At 38.3% G+C, this 24,402-nt stretch overlaps 1 pseudogene across 1 annotated transcript; it reads left to right on the plus strand.

The window, feature by feature from the left end:
- The first annotated feature begins 19,141 nt into the window (after positions 1-19,141).
- On the plus strand, positions 19,142-20,169 carry LOC308702230 (putative nuclease HARBI1; annotated as a pseudogene). Its single transcript has one exon. The product of its transcript is annotated as a putative nuclease HARBI1 (transcript).
- Positions 20,170-24,402: the final 4,233 nt, after the last annotated feature.

Raw genomic sequence — 24,402 nt, forward strand, 5'->3', positions numbered from 1 at the left:
TTATAGTTTGATTGTGGGTCTGTATTTTATGGCATGTGTTGCTTTTGAACGATATCTTCTGGTTTCTCATCCTATCTGGTACAGATCTCATCATTCACTAAAAGTCTGCGGTGTCGTTTCTGTGATCATCTGGTTTGTTCCTCTGATCTTTGCAGACGTTAACTCTGATTGGCTGTTGTTTACCTTTCTGTCTCGATCGATCGCCTTTTTAATCCCCTACCCGATAATCATTCTGTGTTTTGTTGGCACTTGTCGCGGTCTTTCACGCGCAATATCACTTACTTCTCTAAAGCGCAAGAAAATTTTGGCCAGTTTGTTCCTGGTGCTTCTGACTTACACTTTTCTCATTCTCCCCCACATAATCCTGAGTTTTACTAGAGGTCATTTTTACAGTTACAGTTTTACATTGTATGATATATTTTTGTATTGTTCTGAATATCTCCTGTTTCTGAACCCACTCGCTGACTGTGTATTGTACATGTTCTTGAGGCCTGATGTTGGAGGGTTAATGAAGTCTGTTCACTGCTGTTGTAGAACTGACACACATCAGAGTTCGACACACAGCCGGGACGAACACTCTCGAGACAGTAGTGCAGCGTTTGCCTGCTGTGTTTCAATGCAAAAGCCTGTGTCTCATTCACAGACCGCCTGCAGTTCAGTTTAAACATCTGCACTCAATAAATGAAGTCAATGTCATTCTTTTCACTGCACACACCCTTCCTTTCTGTGACATTTAGGTTTATTAGAGATAACTCTTGACTCATAAAACTCAAAACTCAATTGCTCTGTTTGCACTCCATTAAACACATACGGTAAACAGAGTTTTATTAAAGATGTATTGATGTGCCGTTGATGCTTCTGCTGACGTTCTGTATCAGCAGGACTTTATCATACGATGGAGAGGAGGGTTGTATAAAGCACGGTTTATTCTCATTAATTCCCCCGATAGATGCTTAATCATAAAACAGATGTACAATAACATTACGATGTCCAGCAATCGATTTAAATAGTACATTGATTGGGTTTAAGTGGTCGTTCAGTGAGGCCTATTATATGTTGATCCGACTAACTTACGTGTTTATGTAAGTGGTCCAGGGGTAGAACTTTTGCCAAGCGTGTCAGATGTTCTGGGTTCTAAACCGCACTCATATAGTTTTTTTTTTTTTTTTTTTTCTCATCAAAACCGATTATGTTTTTTCAGTGGTTGTATATCAGGCAGGGACACTTTGTGTGCTTTTTGTTTTCTAATTTCACCGGAACGAATAGAGAGTCTCTCCACAACGGATTGAAGCACGCGTCCGAGTGAAGACTGTGCGCGAGCCAGAAACAAACATAGTATCCGCGCCACTGATAGCAGCGGCAACGAGCACTTTGATCAGTTGATTAAAAAAACAACACATTTCAGCGCTAGATCGCCTCTTATTTAAAAAACGAATGAAATGAATGCTCTGCTAATTAACTGGAGATGTTTTGTTTATTTGTATTGGTACATTCGGGGACAATATCGACCTTAGAAAATAGTGGTGGGGACATGTCCCACCCGCCCCACCCGCAAATTACGCCTATGATTCAATGTAAATGTATTAAAAAGATGGTTCACTCAAAAATGAAAATTGACATAATGCACATATGCCCTCATGTCGACCAAAAGCTGGATAACTTTCTTTCTTCTGTGGAACATAAAAGACAATATTTAGAGATTTCTTTGTCCATACATTAGAAGTCAGTGGACAGTTTCAGGTGAACTATCCCTAAAAAGACTTGATTTTAAAGTGCACAGAATATATTAGAAGAGTACTAAGTTTATATAAAATATTAACCAGAGCTTGCATGGAAATCAGAAGAGAGTTATTTGTAATGTTGTGTCTTTATAGAAGTGTTTCATATCGAGTGACTGTCCTGTATTCTCTCTTTTCTATCATTAATATAATTAAAGAGCTCTCAGTTCTCCTGTATGTGTTTCTGTCTGTGCTTATTTGACAAATAACAGTTGAGTTGAACTGTAAGTGGAGAAGGTCAAAACCAGAAACCAACTACACAACTAATGGTCTTTTTGCACCAAGAGGAATTCCCACCTTAGAGGAGAGGGAGACAGACAGATGTGTGTGTATGTGTGTGTGTGTGTGTGTGTGCGTGTGTGAGAGAGAGACCTTTAAAATCTGATTTATTTTACATTACATTTTTCAAAACATAATAAAAAAAAATTATTATATAATCCAACACCTTAAAACATTGTTCAAACAAACACACACACACACACACACACACACACACACAAAATTATAATAATAATAATAAAAATTATTATAAATTTACAATACAACACAACTCCTCTTTTATAACACTCTAAAACTTGTCTGATAACCTTGCCCATTCACTGGGCTTACACAACACACCTTCGGTTCCCCACATCAAAAAATGGTCTCAATATCATTGATCATTTCATAATAAGCAAACTCCAGCATCAGGCGTCCCTTTATAAACCCTTTTAACATATGCACTGGATCTACTCCACTTAAATTAAGAGTCTTGTTTTTCCTGGTTAACCAAATTGCCATCTTTGCTTTACCAAAAATAAAAATTCAGTAATACAACTTTTTGTTTTTTTTGTAGCACTATATTTTGGCCCAAATATAAATAACCCATTAGTAAACAAAAAACCTAACCTTTGGCAAACATCTTTTAACAACCAAAAAAGTTTAAAACTAAAAAGTAAAAAAACTTAATCTTGACCCTTCAACAAAAAGATGATTAACTGTTTCAGATTCCCCACAAAAACTACACTCTACACTATGCAAAGGATCCAGATGTGCTCTGTATCTGTTTGTGGCTATTGCCCAATGTACAATCCGCCACTGAAAATCACTTAATCTTTTTACAGTGGGCTTCTTGTACAGGGACCTCCAACTATCTTTCGGGGTCCTTGCTCAGTCACTCCGATCCACTTTGACTCGATCACTTTGTCAAGAGCTCTTAGATTTAGAGCTTTAACACAAATCATATACAGGGCTTTCTTGGAAAGAAGTTCAAAGTTTCCAAGTTCAGGTGTTCTAAAAGTCAGTAGACTCCCTTCAGTCTCTTCCCAATCTCCCACCTCCACAGACACACGTATTTCAGGGAATAATCCATCAAAGTTCTCCAAATGTAATTATCCGAAGACACAAAAGATACAAAGGTTCTTCCAAAGTCCAGACATGAACTCTTTCCACAGAAAGAATCTACCACACTTGTAAAGCTGAAGCATAAAAAGATGTGAGTCCGTTAAGGTTCATATTCTTCAAGTTCATTAAGAACAGATGTCTGTCAAGACCCAGAAGACCCACCATCCTCAAGAGGGCACACGCCACTTCCATCCAGTTCTGATCTTGATGATAAAGAAACTGTTGGACAGTCTTAAGACAAAAAGCCGCATACCTGGATTTTAATTCAATTAGGCCTTGTCCTCTTTCATGAACTGGTAGATACATTGATTGATTGATTGATTGATTGATTGATTGATTGATTGATTGATTGATTGATTTGTTTATTTACGTGTCAAGCACCAAGGTGCCCAGCCCTCATGGGCTTATTAGACACTACAGTAATAATTTAATAATTATCTCCAGATAGCCACGTGACGTAACATAGAACCTAACATAACATAACTAAATCCATAAAAATAAGTACACATACAAATAAAAATGACTTTTCATATGGGATACAGAATACTTTGCCGCAGATACCAGGCCTTTTCTATAAATTTCGCCAAAGCAAAAACATCATTTTCAAACAGCCAGCACAAAATCTCCCCTTCATATTTCCAGAAAATATCAGGATTTTTTAACTGAATTGATTCAAAAAGAGAGTCCCTTATGTCACAATATAAAGGACAATAAAAAACAAAATGAAATTCATCTTCCACAACCTGGAGATCACAAAATTCACACAAACGTAAATGTTAAGGTGTACCTTTAAATCGACCCACTTCCACTGCCAGAGGTAAGGTACTAGTTCTCATTTGAGCGCAGAGGGACCTCTGCCTTCTCTTTAGATTTAGTAAAATATAAGGTTCTGTAACATTCTTAAACTGAACATAATTTCTTAATTTTGGCTTCTTCCATATATCCTGTTTCCATTGATCTTCATATTTACTTAACATTCTTTGTCTGACAACATTTATATTACATTGGAGATTATTTTGATACATTATATGCAAGTCAGACGCAAACAATATTATTGAAACCTCTCCAGACCAGGGGTGATGCTTTACTCTGTCCCAATTAAAAATTTTCCTAGTTAGCCTTTCCTCTGGCAGACTGACAAGACGGTTCCACAATCGCACCATTTCACACCTTTGTTTTACAATACATGGATCCCATCCTGCATCCCCATTAACAGCTACATTTGCTGCATATTTATGCACACCAAGAAAACACCTTAAAGCACGATTTTGAACAGAGTTACAATCAAAAACCTCTTCAAAACCCCAAACTCCTGCAGCATAAAACAAAACTGAGTCAACCAAAGATTTATACAATTGTGTAAATGTAGAAAAACCTAGATCTGTACACAGTTTCATTTTGCTCAACACGGAACCTAATACTCTTCCTGCAGACTCTGCTAGTATTTTTCTTCCCTCTATAAACTTCATATTTTCATCAAAAACAAAACCAAGATATTTATAATGATGAGTATACTTCAAGGGCACAGGGCCAAACTGAAATGTATGAATACTTTGTAATTCACCTTTCCCCCGAAAATGAACAACCTGTGTTTTTTCACTATTAATAGTGAGACGCCATTTACTACACCATAAACTCATTATATTCAGCATATTTTGTAAATTCACTTCATTTTCAGCTATCAAAACAATGTCATCTGCATAAAGCAGAATACTTAAATTCATGTCCTCAATTGGCACACCAAAATTACCCTGCTTAATTTCTTGAGCTAAATCATTTATATAAAAAGCAAATAAGGAAGGGGAGAGTAAGTCTCCCTGCTTCACCCCAAAAGGCATTGGGAACCAATCCGTTCTTAAATTATTTATTTGTACACAAGCAATGGGGTCTTTGTAAAGGGCTTTTATAGCATTATAGAATTTTCCATTGATACCAAATGAAAGTAATTTAAACAACAAAAGATCTCGGTTAACACAATCAAACGCCTTTTTGAAGTCAACAAAGCAGGCAAAAACACTTTTACCCTTGTACAAACAAGCTCTCACCACAGTGGATAACACATAAATATGATCAATACAGGCCCTGTTCTTCCTAAAACCATTCTGTTCATCTACCAACCCTCCATAAACCTCCAAAAAAGTATTAAGTCTGTTGTTCAGGACTCCTGAGTAAATTTTATAGACTGTGCTGATCAAACTAATCCCTCTATAATTCAACGGGACTCTAGGGTCATCTTTTATAGATTTCGGGATGGGTTTGATAATTGATCTATTCCACTCAGATGGGATAATACCATTTTGAAAACATATGTGACACAAACAATGTACAACATTACACAACTTAGGGTTCCTAAGTACCTCGTTAGGGAGATCTTCAATGCCCACAGCTTTATTTTCCTTGGCTTTGTCTAGCACTTTAAGTACCTCATCTAATGTAATATCACTGTTCAGTATATCATTTTGATAGTATATAGTATTCATACCCATTTCCAGCTCTAGTTTTACTTTACAAATTTCTTCTAAAAAAAGATCATCAAATAAAGTTGAACTATTAGAAGCATATAATTCACTGTAATCTTTTTCCCACTTTTTTAATATTTGACCAAATTCAGAAGAAGATCCACCACTTTCAAATAAAACCTCCATGGGTATTAATGTTTTCTTTTTTGGGCCTAACTTTTGTATTTCCCTCCAGAATTGCTGAGGATTACCAGTTTGTAACTGTTCTAATTTGAGGGCTTGGCCTCTTTTAAAGGAGAACTTGGTAACTTTTTTAACTTAATAAAACTGTCTAGAAATCATTTGGATGGTTAAACAACCTGTTCTGGTGATATTGGTGACTTTCCCTGCTCCCCCCAGCGTTCCCAGGCGGAAAACCAACCTTGCAACTTGTTCACTACCGTCCCGGCAAGATAGAAATTGGAAGTCTCGTGAGAAGCGAGAATGAGAACGAGAACGAGCGCGAAACACGAATTGCTTTACGGCAATTCGACATAAACACACACGCATGTATGATATTACCAGATTACCCACCTCGGTAGCCAGACATAGCTCCACACGATACAGTTGGCTTGCTCCGATCAAAACAAACGCACATGAGCAGCGGTAGAGAAGGGGAGGAGGCTGCCGCAAGTAAGTTTTTTACGACTGTGTTGTGAAATATACGCCCCACCACAGCTGTAGGGGGAGCTCGTGGGGAAAACATGCGACAACAAAAGGGAAAATCAGCGAAGAAGTGACTAGAGTTGCCGAATTCTCCTTTAAACCTTCTTTTGAAGAACCTAAGCTTTCTATCAAAATTAGTCTGGCATTGAATGAATTCACCATGCAAGGCCCTCCTCCTCTTTCCAGGTTCCCCAAAACCACATTTAAGAAATATTCTCTCTGCAGAACGCAACTTCAACCATAACTCATTTAATTCATTATTCCAATACGGTTGTTTAGCTCTGTAATATTTCTTTGTAGAACCCATTTTTTGTACAGGACAATATTTCTCCATCTCAGCATGTAAAAGATTACAGAGATTAGTATAACACTGGTCCATCTTTTCCTGATTTTCCTGTACAACCTGTAATAGGCCTTATGCCCAGCTCCACTACTTCCTGAACTTCAGCCAGCTCCTTTGTTTCCTGTCTGTCATTATTGGACAAACTGATTAATCCAGGTGTGTCTGATTATTGTTACTGAGGTCAGGCACACCTGGATTAATCAGTTTGTCCAATAATTGCAGACAGGAAACAAAGGAGCTGGCTGAAGTTCAGGAAGTAGTGGAGCTGGGCATAAAGCCTATTGACCTATCACCTCCAATAGAGCCCTACAACACATCTTTGAAGACAAAAAATCAACAGGGTAATTCCTGTCTCGTCTTTTTACATGCTGTAAACAGTCAACATTATTCGGAACTACCTCCCCCGTTTGAAAACGTAAACAAAGAACTGAATGATCAGGGAGTCTGCTATGGTCACCAATCAAATTAAAACTTTCTGGACCAACCCTGTCAATAAGCCCAGAAGGGGAATAAACATTAAATCCAAGACATGTTTTCAAATCAACATGAGGTGTCACTATGTAATCAACAACAGCTTTACCCCTTACAGAAATAGAAGTAAAGTTGTCATTTTCAGGATTTAACCTCCCATTAAGTATACAACATTTAGAGTCCTTCAAAAATTCCATAAAGGTATGACCATGTTTATTTACATTCGTGTCCAAAACTATTCGAGGAGCAAGGTCATCTCCTTCCACATAATCCTTAAGAGCCCCGGTTCGACTGTTAACATCACCACATATATAAATTGAATCCACCTGGTCGGTAACACTATATAGCAATGCCAATAAATGGCTGAAGAAGAGATCTGCATCCCTGCCCCAGACAGATGATTCTGGGGACAGGTAACATGAAATTAAAATAAAAGAATATTGCGATTCTCTATGCTCAAAGCATAAACAAAATATTCCATCAAATGTTTTATCAACAATACTAACTGAATACCGCTCCAACACAGAATTTTTAACCAAGAATCCAACTCCACCCGAGGCTTTAACAGCCCTCTTATGGGCAATACGATTATGTCCAAACCAAGTAAATCCATCAAACTCCAAAGTATCATTACATAAGTGAGTTTCATTAAGGGAAATGAAATCAGGGTCTAAAGATTTAAGTAGCAGTCTCCTGAGTTCACAGTTTGACAACGTCCACCCATTAACATTCCAGTGGACTAACAAAAACTGTTCATTTACAAACCTAACGGGCTGGGCGAGCCCTTCTCACGCATGACCGCCCTCAGCTGCCGGCTCTCTCGTCGCACGCCGGGATAACTGCGTCCGCTTCACCATACGTCCATTGGCTGCCAAGTAGAAGTCCCTCCCGACTGCCGTTTCACGGATCAAAGTTCTAAAATTAAAATCCATCATCCGTTCGGCATGTGATTTCGCTGAAGACACGTATACGTCCTTGAAGCTGTCGTTATCTTTCAGCTCTGATTTTCTGCGCAACACGGCCACTTTCTCCTGAACCGAGCTCAGCTCTACTTTAACAAGCCCAGGTCGGTCTCCACGCGCCCGCATCCGCTCTACCGCAGCGGGGCAGAGCGCAATGTCACATCCGAGGCCGACGTGCAGCAGGTCTTTCACTTTAGCCATTAAATCCTCTCCCTCTGAATGAGGCAGCCCCACAACGATCAGCGAAAAATCTGGATCAAAACTCTTCTTTTTAACCTCTTTCTTAGACATTTTCTGCTAACTTCCAGAACTTCCAAAGATACAAGACTGCCTCTTTCACCCAGTGCTTTCCAGTCCAGAAGAAATTAACAAGAACTCTCTGGATATCCACAAAAAAAGTCCATTGGTGGGTCCAGAACATTTAGCCTGTGCCACAGGGTGGATGCCACTAAATTGTTGATACCAGCACTCTTCCCCTATACGATAGCTAAGGCAGCAACCAGTTCCATGTAGCAACTGAGTGCGAGTCAAACACAAATTAATCTTCCAGGTGATTTGTTCAAACATAATTCCACTCAGAACTCAACATTCCAGACCCCAAATCACCAGTCCAGGGCCATAAAATCAGGCTCCAGCCAGTCTCCGATAACCAACGAAAACCCCCAGCTAAGAACTTTACGGCCATGCAAGCTTCAAAGAGATGAGAAACTAAAGAAAGAACGTTAGCGTTTGATAGTTTTGGAAAGGTTGATTGGTTTAGAGAGGGCACAGCTCAGTGCTCGATCAAGATAACAGCAGAAGTTGCTGGACCCCCACGACAGAGATACAAAACAGACCATCTTCTTCTTAAGGACCTCTGAATGACCCAGGGTGTAAAATCTCTCCAAACCACAAGAACTGAGATTTTTACCATATATACCATGTATACCATGTACATTTTACCATGTATAACAATACATAAAATCATCCCAGAACAGTTTTCGATGGACTTATAATCAAACATCATGCATCTACATAATTCTATGTTGTTTCCACTTATATGCATGTTTAATAAGCTTAGATCCTATGTAAGTCATTTAATGGTTATAACTGTTAGACGTTTGTAACAACATTGGCTATCGAATCATTCGTCGTTGGTTTGAATTAACAAATTCAAATACTCTGTGTTGCTAAAAACATTTCTTCCTGAATACAAAAGCTGGTGCACTTTGAACTCGTGAGTGCAAATCAGGCTTCGGCTCCAGCTAGTCGGCGACCAATTGACTTTTACGACACTAATTTCACATTCCAAACCCCCCTTCCCCTCTCTGGACCACAGAGAGATAACGAAACTTGAAACTTTCTACACACACACACACACACACACACACACACACACACACACAAACATCCTCCTATAGAAATATAGTTTTAATGTATGTAACTCAGATTTGGGTTTGACCTTCCTGTATGCATGTTTTATTAATTTGTTTGATCATATAATTATGATTTTCTAGAGGTGTGGTTTTGAAATGTATTCTTTAATCAATAGTGTTTTAGTTAGAGAAGGTGCACTAACATTCTCTGGCAATCCCTTCCCCCCTGTGTTGAACTGTGTTTTATTGCCTAATGTAATGTCCAGCAACAGAGATTTTAGGAGTGGAGCAGAGTTAGTGTTAATCTTTAACCCTACTTAAATCCTACATTTTCCATATGTATAACCATTGAAGAAATATGTAAACCTGAATGTAATTTCTCTTTTCCACGATTGTTCTTCTCTGTGATGGGTTTTTGTATTCTTGTAAACCTTAAAGGAATAATGTTTCAGATGTGCACCCTGTTGTAATCATAGATATGCCATGTGGATCTTTTTAAAAGTCCAATTTTCATTTCCATTTGTAAATGTACATCACATTTTGGGTTAATCTTATTCCTAGATTGTTAGTAGAACTCTTAATGCTTATTTTACAGAATAAGAAGTCATTTCTATGCCGTAGCTTTTAAACATACCAAATGTGGTCTTGAATTGAACCTCCATATACCCGTAGGAAAGATAGGGGTACCAAATTATGATAAAATGCATTTTACTGCAGTTATAATTGTTTAAAGTAGAAATGGCATGATCCTAAGACTGTCATAAAACATGCAAATCGAACTCCTAAGTGAGACAAAGGAAATTTCTCCCGCCTGGAATTTCGCGTTCCAATTGGCCCAAGCGCCAGGGAGGAGGGAAATTTTACCCTAGAAAAGCGGAACACTCCGCGTTCCGTTCAGTTGAGTTCGGTATTTACTTTCGTCTTGTTTGTTCCTGCTTGTTCGACCCCTCCTCATCAGGGAGACCATCAATGGCTCCCGTTTAGGGGGCTTTATATTTTATTTTCTTTAAGTCTTTTAGTTTTGTTTCGTCTTCGAACTTCAGCCGACAACTTCAACTCAAAGGAAAAGACTCTTTTGAAAATCCCGCGGCGCGCGCTCCTCTTCATTGAGGACGTGCACGAGCACTGCGTCTGAGGAAATTCCTGGCTCCATGGGACCTAGGGAGTCCTCATCTCCGTTTTATTTTCTTTACTAAGTTTTATTTTCATATTCGTTACTCCCTCCACAAAGGGAACTGAACTCTGAATCATGTTTCTGGCCACTTCACGTTTCAGTGAACCTTTAAACTGCGCGCGAGTCTGTTCGCCCAAAGACACGAGGAAACACGCCCCGCTCTGAAAGGAGCTCTTCTTCAGCAAATACAAAGAGAACCATGTGCCATGCAAGTATCGATTATTGAATTAAACTTACAATGTGATTTCTTTGTTGTCTCTTTCGGGTTACTGTCTGTGATTTTGCCATGCTGAGATCATCTCGGTGATCTCTCTCATCCTGAACTTTAGTTTCACTTTCTCCCTTCCTCTCCCTCTCTCATCTGTTATCCGTTTAGTCTTGTATTTTGTTTACGTGTCCTGTACATACATATTTACTCGTGTAAATTGTAGAACTTGTATTCCTTAGTTCGATGTAGTATTAGTCCAATTATTAAAAAAAAACATTATATCCTAGACAGGGTTTCCGTTGTCCGGTAATTGCCGGACATTGACCGGAAAAAAAATGAAATGTCCGACAAAATTAAATCTCTCCGGTCAAATTGTCCGATTAAAATTGCCTAATAATCCCGCCCCCCTAACACAATCTGAATTTGAGAATAAGCCTAAAATGTATAAAGCAAAAATACACCGACCTTTGGCCATGTTATAAAGAAAAAGGCTCTACCGTTTGAAAGTTATTAAACATTATTACATGGCTTGGTTGAATTCCAAAGTGGAATGTGGTCTGTTATTTCTTGATATCAGACCGCTGCGAAGCACTAGCGGCACCAGGATTTTGATTGTAGGTGGGCCTCCAGAAAACTGGATAAGCCAAAAAATAAAAAATAAATATAAACGGGTTCCCCTTAATCTCCGTTTCAGCGCTTTTCTGGACACCGAGGACTAAAATTATAGGCCTATTATTTTTAGTTTATTAACTGCAACAACAGCTGTAAAGATGAAGTTGACGATCGCCATCTCCGTAGTGAACGCGCCTATAGAGAGAAATGCACATCATGGATTAGGCTACATAATCAGAGAGTAGCATATTTCTTTTCGTTTTAAATTGTTAAAAAGACATTTCAAGCTTCCTTAAGATATATTTCATGTCTGTGAGGCCTACACTGAGTTTCGTTAAATTAGGATGAGATGCGCTCCCGTTAACGAGCAAGTGACCGCGCGGGCGCCGTCATGTAGGCCTATCGTCTGCTATATTAAAAATTATTATTATTCTTATATTAAAATGTAGGCAATTGGTTGATAAAAAAAAATTTAAATTAAGATACAATTTATACAAAACGAAATTCACTTCAAAAAAGGCTTTCTACAAAACAAAAAACTTAATTAAGTGGTCAAGATCATGTCTGACCCGCTCCATTTCTCTCGATATTGCGCATACTATCTTACACGTGCGGTTCACTTTTCATAATCCACATAAATTAAAAAATAACATTATAATATTTTAACAAATATTAAACTAAATGAGCTTATTTAATGGCTACAACACGTATAAAAGACCTAGACTCTCTATTTGTACAAATTGCTGCACATTCATTTTATTCTGAATTTTGCACACATAGGCTAAGTTGAAAGGCATTTGTTTGTGCATGCATAGCAAAACATATCTGCAACATTTATCAAGTTCACTGATAATTATGCGTGCATTTATTAATTATTATCTTAATGAATAATGAAACAAGGACGAAGCATATAAACTGCGTTGTTTGTTTATAATGGAATGGATCGCAAATAGATCCGAATGAAGAAACGTACAAAACCATAGTAGAAAATGGGTCTCGGGTGTTCCTGCAGAGAGGGGGTTCTCACTGCAGAATCGGATCAAGACGAAGCAGCGAAGTCGCCTTGCAGAGAACAAGGTTACGCGGCTTGCGCATTGCAAGTTGAGAGACACTGGGAAGTTCGCTTGAGTAAAAACAATAGGCTTCAGATATTTTATGTTGGGAAGGGGGATTGGTTTGTTAAAATATAAATGTGAAACCATAGTAAAAACAATTGACGTTGATTGACGCCAATCGGACGTTAATGTTTTTTTCCGTCTATTTGAAAGTTAGGCTAATAAACATGTTGCATTCTATATGGCCTGATTATGTCATTTTTTAAGTTACATAGACTGCCTCCAGTTTTCCTCAACTTGACTAATTAAGAGGCGATATTTGACCGGCATATTATTAAAATGTCCGGAAAACGGAACCTCTGCCGGTCACTTTGACCGGCACCATTTTTTTCTAGCGGAAACTCTGATCCTAGATTGTCTCTGTATAAGTGTTCATTGTACAAGTCAATGAAATGATGATCAAGCTACGCTTTACAAAGGTGCTACTGTTAAGTAACCTACATTTTATAAGAACAAGAAGCTAATTTTCTTGGCCAGAAAACATAGCTTTCTTCGAATTATAAGAAAGAGATAATTTTGTTGAGAAGTTGATGGAATTAATTTTACGACCAGTTTGCGGGACAAACAACTGTTTAATTAATACATTAATTTCCCTCAAAATTATTCTGATTAATTGATCTGAAAGAGGGACATTTTGGTATATTAATGATTGAATTATAATTCATTGTAATTGAACATTGATACGAATAAGTCTAAATTTCAGCTTCAATAATTTATTAATATTGTAAGAATATAGATGAATCAACCCGATTCATAATTTTGATTCCCTATAATCATTTGAGCTAAGTCATATTCCTTACACGTTTGAATGAAAGTGTGTTGTGTTTCATATCAGTATGATCGTATGCTCTTGATTCAAAAGATGGCTTGATTGAAATCTGTGTAAAATGTTTTGTATTCTAATAGTAATAATGTCTAAACTGTGGCCTCTTGTTCTCTCTGCTAGTGCTGGAGAGCAAGGAGATCACAGATAACGCATGATTTACGATGAGACAAATAAAGACAGTGTCTGATTGGTCAGAACTGATCCAGGAGGCTGGGCAAACATGTGAGTTTAAAATCTTGGACCCGAACAATGTTTTGAGAAGAGTTCTCGACAAAGGTTAGAAAAAGTGCGCAAAGGGAGAAGAGACCACACAGGCTAGTAACTATGTAAACGCGCAGACGAAAGAACCCAAATCAAGATCAGAAGAACATGGGCTAAACAACTTTATTCAAGCCATCATCTACTCTCGTCTCAATTTCCTTTCTTTTCTTAGTTTCCTTTCTTTTCCATTGTGAGTCTCGGCTCTAAGTTAAGTTTTGCAGCAAGATTTCGGTCCACGTTTCCTCTGCAAAGCCAGCTTCAACAAAGAGTTTCATTCATCTGCCAGCACACCACGTGACTGGCCGCCCCAGACATCAGGCACGAGAAGACCAGCCAACGAATGAACTCGGGAAACCCCTTGTACGCCGACCAAAAAGGGAACCCCAAAAGGGAACGCATACACAAGTAGCCCTCAGACTCTTAAGCTGAACTGGTGTATTGATATAAATGTAATAACCTGTCTAAGAAACGATAGAAGGGTTAATTAATGATTGATGGTTCGTTCCAGGTCATGTCTTATAAGTCAAGTCAAGTATATTTGTATAGCGCTTTTCACAATACAGATTGTATCAAAGCAGCTTCACAGTATTAAATTAAAATAATACAACAAGGTTTGATTCTAGTGGAATTTATTGATTGATAAAATTAAATGAAATATTCCCAAAATATCCCCAACTGAGCAAGCCAAAGGCAACAGTGGCAAGGAACCGAAAAAAACTCCATCAGGTGACCTAATGGTGACCTGAAACTCCATCAGGTGACCTAATGAAAAAAAAAAAAAAAAACCTTGGGAGAACCCAGGCTCAGTCGGGGGGCCAGTTCTCCTCTGGCGTTTATGAACTAGAGCAGGGGTGGGCAAACTTTTTGGCTCAAGGGCCACACTGGGTTTTAAAATTTGACAGAGGGCCGGCCCAGTAGCAGATTATGAAACACGATCTCATGAAAGTGCGTATCTATTCCACGAATTTAATTTCTCGTGCCATTTATACGCCAAAAATATTTATTTTTTTGTGCATATGCTGTGCACTGTAAACCCCTTGGTTAGGATTAGGGGTGCGGAGTGCAATTTTTGAAAAATATTTGAAATAATTTGAAAGATATTTTGAAAAATGTCGGTAACCAAACAGTTGATGGACCCCATTGACTTCCATAATAGGAAAAAAAAAAAATACTATGGAAGTCAATGGGGTCCATCAACTGTTTGGTTACCGACATTTTTCAAAATATATTCTTTTGTGTTCAGCAGAAAAAAAAAATTCATACAGGTTTGAAACAACTTGAGGGTGAGTAAATGATGACCGAATTTTAATTTTTGGGCGAACTATCCCTTTAAGTGCGTATCATATGCACGCGAAAACTGCGTTTCATAAGAACTACAAATACAATTCGTGGTATTTGCACTTTCATGAGATCGGGCTGAGCAAACACATTTACGTTGTGGCAACGTCTGCGCGAAATTCAACAACTGAGAGGACATTCTGACAAAACATTTTTTTATGCTAGATATCCCCCATTTAGCATGTTATGTTTTGAGGTTAATTTTTAATTAGTCAGATGTTTGATAATTATAGCCTATACTTTTTAAATATTGTTTATCCTTATTATTATTTAATGGGCCTAACCGTAAATTAGAAACAAAACACCTAAGTGTACACTTAGAAGAGTAAAAATGACAGAAGGTTACGTTAATTCAACTTTAAACTGCATGGCAATCAATTTGCACTTCCAAAAGACATACATTTGTGGAAAAAAAACCCCGAAATAAACGATTATACAAATTTATTTTAAGTATAATAAAATAAAACATAAAAAGCGAAGGCAGATCAGAACATTTAATGAACAAAACCGGGTTCTGTACATGGCAGACAGGGGAGCGTAACGTTATGGTAGTCGAAAGCCGGGCGATAAAGGAGGATACATCCACAAATCCAGAGTAGCAAAATTAAATAGCAGACAAATCAAAGGAAAAACTAAACATGTGTGCAAGCGGTTACCAAACATTTTTTTCTCTGTGAGTTTTCAAAAAAAGAAAAAAACATTAATGTGCACCAAATCTATGCGCTTACATGTGCTATGCGTCTTTTTAAGGCGCTGTCTGTTTGGTTTCCATGGTGACGCGTCTAGCTTGTTACGTGACACACCACAGCCACAACAGCGCCGAATGAATGATGATCTGCTTTTATGTCATTTTTCCTTTTTTACATTTGTTAGCTATGGCATGAAATATCTGATATTCCGATTGTCAAATATTTGCAACGCAATATATATAAATATAAAACGCAAATATTGCAAGAAAGAGGCAAAATGAATGCGATCTTTAGACAATTTTTTAAATACTCGACGGGCCGGATTAAACAGCCTAACGGGCCGTATGTGGCCCGCGGGCCGTAGTTTGCCCACCCCTGAACTAGAGGCTGGATTGTAGTTTGAACTGTAAGATTAAAAATATTATATGAATGCCTGGCTGAAGAGATGCGTCTTTAATCTAGTTTTAAACTGGGAGAGCGAGTCTGAGCAACGAACAGTATCAGGAAGGCCATTCCAGAGTTTAGGAGCTAAATGTGAAAATGCTCTCCCTCCTTTGGTGGATCTGGATATCCTAGGTATGACCAAAAGCCTCGAATTTAGTGATCTTAAAGAGCGCGATGGATTATAGGGCGATAGAAGATCCGTTAAATAGACTGGAGCTAAGCCGTTTAGGGCTTTATAAGTCAGTAGCAATACCTTGTAATTAATACAGAACTTTATAGGTAACCAATGTAGTGATGATAAAATCAGTGTTATAAGATCATATTTTCTTGATCTAGTAAGAACTCTAGCGGCTGCATTTTGGACTAACTGTAGCTTGTTTATTGAGGATGCAGGACAACCAGCTAATAAAGCATTACAGTAATCTAGCCTCGAGGTCATGAATGCAAGAACTAACTTTTCTGCATCAGAAACAGATAGCATATTACGTAGCTTAGCAATGTTTCTAAGGTGGAAAAATGCTGTTTTTGTAACATAAGAAATATGATTTTCAAAAGACAGGTTGCAATCTAGTATAACACCCAGGTCTTTTACTGTAGAGGATAAAGTAACAGGACATCCTACTATTTTTCAAGTTGTATTGTGAGAGGTTTTGTGGGCGTTTTTTTTCAACCGATAAGTAGTACCTCTGTCTTGTCTGGATTTATTAAAAGAAAATTACACATCATCCAATCTTTTATATCTTTAACACACTCTGTCAATTTGGATAATTTAGCGTTTTCATCCGGCCGTGATGAAATATATATTTGAGTGTCATCAACATAACAATGGAAACTAATTCCATGTTTCCTTATAATATTTCCAAGTGGCATCATATATATTGAGAATAATAGAGGGCCTAACACAGATCCCTGCGGCACTCCATAGTTTACTGACGTCATCTACTGACCAGCTTAATGCTTGTCCTTGAACACCAGTATAATTTTGTAGTCGATTTAAGAGTATTGTGTGATCTATAGTATCGAACGCAGCACTAAGATCAAGTAAAACTAGTATTGAGATACAGCCTTGGTCAGAAGCTAAAAGTAAATCATTTGTGATTTTAACGAGCACAGTTTCAGTGCTATGGTGCGGCCTGAAGCCAGACTGAAACTTTTCATAGATGTCATTTTCTTGCAAGAAAGAGCCCAGTTGAGCGGACACCACTTTTTCTAATATTTTAGACATAAATGGAAGATTTGAAATGGGTCTATTATTTGCTAGGTTATTATGATCTAATTGTGGTTTCTTAATGAGTGGTTTTATAACTGCCAATTTAAATGTTTTTGGAACATGACCTAAAGTTAAAGATGAGTTAATAATATTGAGGAGAGGCTCTTCCACTATAGGCAACACTTCTTTCAGTAGTTTAGTTGGTATAGGATCTAATAAACATGTTGTTGTTTTAGATGAAGTGATACGTTTATTTAACTCTTTTTGTTCTATAGTTGTAAAGCACTGTAATTGTTCTTGCGGGGTGATAATTGAAGCTGAATTATAAGGCGCGATTGAAGATTGAACGTTTACAATTGTGGTTCTGATGCTTTCTATTTTCTCAGTGAAGAAGTTCATGAAATCATTACTACTAAACTGTAATGGGATATTTTGTTCAGGTGACGTCTGTTTATTTGTTAGTCTAGCCACGGTGTTAAATAAAAACCTTGGATTATTTTGGTTATTTTTTATTAGTTTGCGGAGGTGCTCAGCCCTGGCCGCTTTTAGGGCCTTTTTATAACGTGACATACTGTCTTTCCACGCGATTCTAAAGACCTCTAAATTAGTTTGTTTCCATTTACGCTCTAAATTACAGGTTTCTCTCTTTAGAACATGCATAGTATTGTTGTACCATGGTGCTTTAATTTTCTCTCTGACCTTTTTTAATTTAAAGGGTGCAACAATATCCAATGTTCTAGAGAGAATGGTGCTCATAGTGCTGGTTAGTTCCTCTAGTTCATCTGTTTGTTTGGGTTCAGGCAGCAGCTGAGACAGATCAGATAAGCAATTTGAGAAATTATCTATGGTGGATGGAAGGATTGTTCTGCCTGGTCGATAACGCGGCACCGCATGACATATTACAGCAGTACGTAATATGCAAGTTACCATGTAATGGTCAGTGACATCATCACTTTGTGGAATGATATCTATATCGGTTGGATCGGTTCCATATGATATAATTAAATCGAGTGTATGATTTAGACAATGAGTTAGGCCAGTGACGTTTTGCTGGACCCCAAAGGAATTTAATAATTCTGTAAACGCAGCCCCTAACGCATCATTTGAATTATCTACGTGTATGTTAAAATCTCCAACAATTAATGCTTTATCGACGTTGACCAATAGATCTGAAAGAAAATCTGCAAACTCTTTTAGGAAATCAGTGTAAGGCCCTGGCAGTCTATATACGGTAGCCAAAGCTAGAGATAATAGGGATTTTTTCTTACATCTGAGAGCATAACATTTTGTACAAGTACTTCAAACGAATTAAACTTGTCACCTGTTTTCTGGGTAACATTAAGAATATCTCTATAGATTGTTGCAACACCGCCGCCACGACCAATCAGACGGGGCTCATGCTTATAACAGTATCCTGATGGAGTAGACTCATTTAGACCGAAATAATCATTTGGTTTAAGCCAGGTTTCAGTAAGGCAAAGTACATTGATGCTATTATCTGTGACTATTTCATTTACAATAACTGCCTTAGGTGTGAGTGATCTAGGGCCGGTTTCCCGTACGGGGATTAAGCCTAGTCGTAGACTAAATGTCATTTTAAACCTGGATTTATTGAAGTAGCTTTCTCACACATGGATTACAATAGTCTCAGACTTGCACTAGTCTAGACTTAAACAATCGGATTTCTAGAAGTAGGATTAGACCTAATTCAGATCTAAATGAAGTCTTAAATTAAACCTGGTCAGAAGCAGGTTTAACCTCAGATTAAAACCTTCTTGCCTCAAGGCTCACGTCCACAGTAGCAGAAAATGGATTACCTCGACTATTTCAACGACAATCAGAGACCACCACCAAGACCAGAAAGAAGGTTGCTGAAAGACAGGAGCAACCCACTAAATGATTTTGATGATTTACATTTTCTTGACCGTTTCCATATGTCAAAGGAAAACGCAACAGAAATAATTGGTTTGCTGCGGCCCAAGCTTTCAGGTGACTTAGTCAGGGGCACCCCTATTTCTCCTTCCTTACAAATATTAATTACCTTAAGGTTTTTGGCATGTGGAACCTTCCATCGTGAAACTGGGGATTTGTGTGGTGTAGGTGAATCAACAGTGTGCAAAATAGTACACAAAGTCTGCAGTGCTATATGTGAACTGAAAAAGGATTTCATCAAATTCCCAAATGCTGCTGAACAGGCCACCTACAAGGTAGATTTCTATGAATATGGGAACTTCCCTGGAGTCATTGGTTGTATCGATGGCTGCCACATTCCCATCAAGTGTCCCTCTACAGCAGATGCTGAGGAATTCAGAAATCGTAAAAACTGGTTTTCAATAAATGTACAAGGAGTGTGCACTCCCACTATGCAGTTCTCCAATATTGTTGCACGTTGGAAAGGTTCAACTCATGACTCAAGGATTTTCCACAACTCCTCTTTGTACGGTCAGTTTGAAACAAGACAACACTCTGGAATTCTACTTGGTGACAGTGGGTATGCACAGTGGGTGACTTGTTCACCCCTTATCTCCATCCAGTCAGACCAGAGCAACAGCGCTATAACCAAGCTCACATGCTCACCAGAGGGCTAATAGAGCGCGTGTTTGGTGTATGGAAGAATCGTTTCCAGTGTCTCCGAAATACAATGCGGTTTGAACCTAGGAGGTGCTGCATTGTTATTATTGCAACAGCAGTGCTTCATAATTTTCTTAAACAGTGTGGCTGCCCAGACCCTGATATTGAAGATGATGATGACCAACATGTCCCTATCGCTGAGCTAGCCAATGACAGAAATGGACTTGCTTACAGAGATGCTTTTGCTTTGCAGCACTTCTCATAAATGAGCCTTGAGTGATACATAAATGATTGGCATAGACAGGTAAAAAAATTTCAAAAACAATTGACACTGCTGCTGCTTCATGTCTCTCTCTTTCATAGACAACTCAAGATGAAGAATTTTCATTTTGACTTCATGTTCTTCTTTTAAATATTGTAATTTACGTTCATGGAACTCTATGGCAAGTTTCTCATGAATGGTCATCCTTTTCCCTCTTGACCTGCTGCCTGGATTAGAGACTGCTGGATGCTGACTAATGCTACTGCAGGAGACTGGATGCTGCTGCATGTTGGTGCTGGCTGCTGCTGGATTCATTTGAGCATCTTGACTGTTCCCTGTTCCAAGTCCTGTGTCAAGATCAGGTCATCTTCGTATGGAAAAAAAATGTAGCATTACATTTGACTTCAACAATAAAGGTCATTACATAATTTTTGTTACAAGACATGACTTGCATTTAATTATGTTGGATGGGATAGCACATGTTACTGTAAATGAGACGTGTCCTATCAAATGAGTCTTTGAAAGATTCCTCACCTGAACTGTCCAAATGGTCATCATCTGGAATACCTTCCAGGGATTGCTGACTTTCAGTAATCCCAGCCAACAAGTCCCCCAACTCCTCTGTGTCTGGTGGAACTGGGAGTCCCCCACTTTGGAGTTTGGTTACTTTTTCATTTGAGTTGAATTCATTCAATATGGAAATCCATGCCTTCTTCTTCTTGTTTTCTGTACCTGAATCATGCTGTTTGTTTTCAATTACAGGATAGTTTGATACAATTTGTTTAAAAAGGGTCTTCTCAAATTCACTGAAGTTTTTTGAGCGTTTTCTTTGAGCCTTTATCCATTTTTTGGTTAAGTGTAGTGACTCCTGTTCCACACACTCCTTAAGACTAATGAATTACAAGTATTCCATACCAGGTTTTTATAGCAACCTCTCCTTAGCCACATGTGCATGCCATTAATCTAATCGGGTTTCCAAAAGATGATCTCACTTGTCCTTGATTAGTTAATCCAAACTTAAGCAACATCTCAGAAAGTCAGTTGTTTAGTGTGGATTAATTTAAGTAGAATTAGCCTAGTCCTGGTTTATTTTAAGCCCTTAACGGGAAACTGGGCCCTAATGTTTAGAAGACCTAGCTTTAGAAATTGTTTCACTAATAGCGAGATTTTCTGTTTTAATGACAATTAGATTTTTTCTAGATACTGCAATAGATTTATTATTTGATCTCACTAAACGAGGAATAGACACAGTTTCTATGCAATGTTCTACACTAATATTTATAATCAATTAAGTTGGTGCAGCAGAGACTGTAATTTGGACTTTTGGTTACTATTCAAACGGTATTTAACATCTTGGAGATGTTATCCGACAGAAGATCCGCTCTGATTCTACTTGGGTGTAAGCCATCAGCGCGGAAGAGCCTAGGACGCTCCCAAAACAGATTCCAATTATTTACAAAGAGCAGTTTCTGCTCATTGCACCATGACATTAACCATTCATTTAGCGCGAATAATCTATTGAACTTTTCATGCCGTTGCTGCGTACCGTCTCGATCAGGCTCCTGAAGTCTTTCTTCAGAACCTCCGTCTGCCGCAGCCTGATATCGTTCACTCCCGCGTGCAACACGGCGGCTCCGACACGCTCGTCACCGTTCAAGATCTCAGGTACCCGCGCAGCGATATCGAAAACACGAGCACCATGAAAGCAGTGACTGCGCACCTTACTTTTACCTAACGTATCATGGACGTGCCGGACGATGGAATCGCAGATGATGACAGCATCGCGTTCCATTTCGCGAAGAGGGGAGAAGCGGTTCTGGGTGGAGATCTCGAAAACCGTGAGGGGCGGAGAGATTCTTGCTCTGGTCCTGGCTCGCGTCTTCTGCTGCGGAACCACACAGGCTTCGTGGTGGTGTGTCGGAGTCGGAGTGAACAAAACCATGGCTGATCGTGACCTGGGCGCTCGGGACCAATGCTGAGAAACGCACGGAGTAGATGAGGTCGGGGTCAGCGGATTACTAATGTTAGTCGCTGATTTGTGTGCATCGGCGCGTGATGTTTCAAGAGCTAAACGCCGATCTCTAATCGACGCGTGCTGATTAGCTCGGCTTGTTTCTCTAAAAGGTCGCGGATCTGCTTCTCTACAGCTTCCAGCTCAGACAGCACCACGTGCAGCTCGAATGTGTCCTCACCTGCACCACAAGGTAGACAACATACATCTGATATATTCGCCATTTTAACAGATGGACAGTAAGCAATGACGCTACCAGTGATGCTATCAATATTAATACTAATTTATGACTGAAGTCTTGGATATAATCCGTCTTTTTAGTGGTACGGGTGTAATGTAGACGCACGATAGGCGAGAAAATGTTCATTTGTAAGTGAGTGTAAAGAAGACGCGCTCAGCCGTGACCCACAGGTGAAAACCGGTGTTGGGTCACAAATCGGCTTGAGACGCGTCTGCTAAAGCAGCAGTGCTTCTCAGTGAGTAAAAGTAGAAAATGTTCGTTGTAAGAGAGTTTAAAGAGAAAAAAAATCACAGATTATGCATCAAATCGATGGAGCTCCAAATACAAACAACGCGTTCAGACGTGACGCATGCGCAGATCAACAGGAAGTAGGGTGATCAACAGGAAGTATAAGTGCATATAGAAACTTGGGATTTCATCATCTCACTCTTAAAACTCATTCTTTCTTCACTCTCTTTCTTGCTGCAACTCGTATGAATGTGTGTGTGTGCATGCGTGTGTTTGTGTTAGATATTAGTTTTATGTGTTAGAATAATCAATAAAGTCTTGTTTGTAATTTTAAAGAGAAGTGTTACTTGTGTTATGTGCTTACGAATTTAATGTCTTAAACTGCTGATCTAAGTTACCTTGCTAACTATAGTGTTTCACTATAGTTTGGATATTTATATATTGCAGAGCTGATAGTTACAGCCAGTTCAAATGAACCGCGAACGAGTCATTTGCTCGGTTGTAATAAGTGATTCTTTCGAATTCCCTATAAATTAATTAATAATTCCGTTGAGCTAAATTGATCTGTCAGAAATACTAAATTATCTTACACCATTTAGACAACTTAGCACATACTTTATCCTTTACATTCTCCCAATTCTTTTTTTTTAAACTCTTCACTTCCTAAATGAATCCCTAAAAATTTAAAACCTATTTTTCCCCATTTTACATTTTCAGGAATAAATGGTAAGACTTCTGTTGAATGTTCAATACACCACAAAGCTTCCGTTTTACTCCAAATTTAACTTTGCAGATGATGCCTTTTCATATAAACATAGACACTTACTAATTATGTTTACATCTTTTTGATTCTTGACAAATACAGTAATATCATCTGCATATGCGGTCATCTTAATTTCATTATGAATACTGTTTCTATACATATACCAGACACATTTATCCTAAATAAACACAACAAAGGTTCAACTGCTAATGCATACAACTGACCAGACAAAGGACATCCCTGTCTGATTCCCCTTTGCATTTGAGTTGGTGGACTTAAATCTCCTCCAATTTTCACTAAACACGGAGCGTTTGTATACAAAATCTTAATCCAGATACTCAGTCTTCAGGCCTTGTAGATTCTTTCTCTACTCAGATGTTCTTTAGCTTCTGTTTTTAGACTGTTGAAAGATTGAAAACATTGTTAATTTAAAATGTTTCTATGTTCTTCAGGAAGATGAGTTTATCCACACTTCTTCCACAAAGTGCAAAGAGCTGGATTCATACCTGGGTAGTACACATGTATCTATCTATTTGAAGAATCAGTGGATTCCTTGGGGGGATTTGTGGTCTAATTTTGGCAGTCATAAAAACTGTGAAACCAACAACAGGACAGAAAGATACAGGATTTCTATTTATTGTAATGACGAGCATGCCTTCTTATCACTGAAACTAGTGAATTGTTCATTCTAAGCATAATTAATACTTGTCTTTTTGTTTGTAATTTAACTAATATGTACACCCATTCTTAAACAGATAGTTCACTGAATTTACTCAGGTTGTTCCAAACCTGTATGGATTTCGTTCTTCTGCTCAACATTTGACGTTAGCCAAAGTATTTTTGCCCATTCTATGAAGCTCAATGAGAATAAAATTATCTTCAAAATATCTTCTTCTGCGTTCAGCAGAAGAAACAAATTCATACAGGTTTAGAACAATTTGAGTAAATGATGACAACGTTTTCAGTTTTGTGTTAACTATCTCTTTAACACAC

Source organism: Scardinius erythrophthalmus, assembly GCF_964197995.2.
Source record: "Scardinius erythrophthalmus genome assembly, chromosome: 14".
Taxonomy (NCBI): domain Eukaryota; kingdom Metazoa; phylum Chordata; class Actinopteri; order Cypriniformes; family Leuciscidae; genus Scardinius; species Scardinius erythrophthalmus.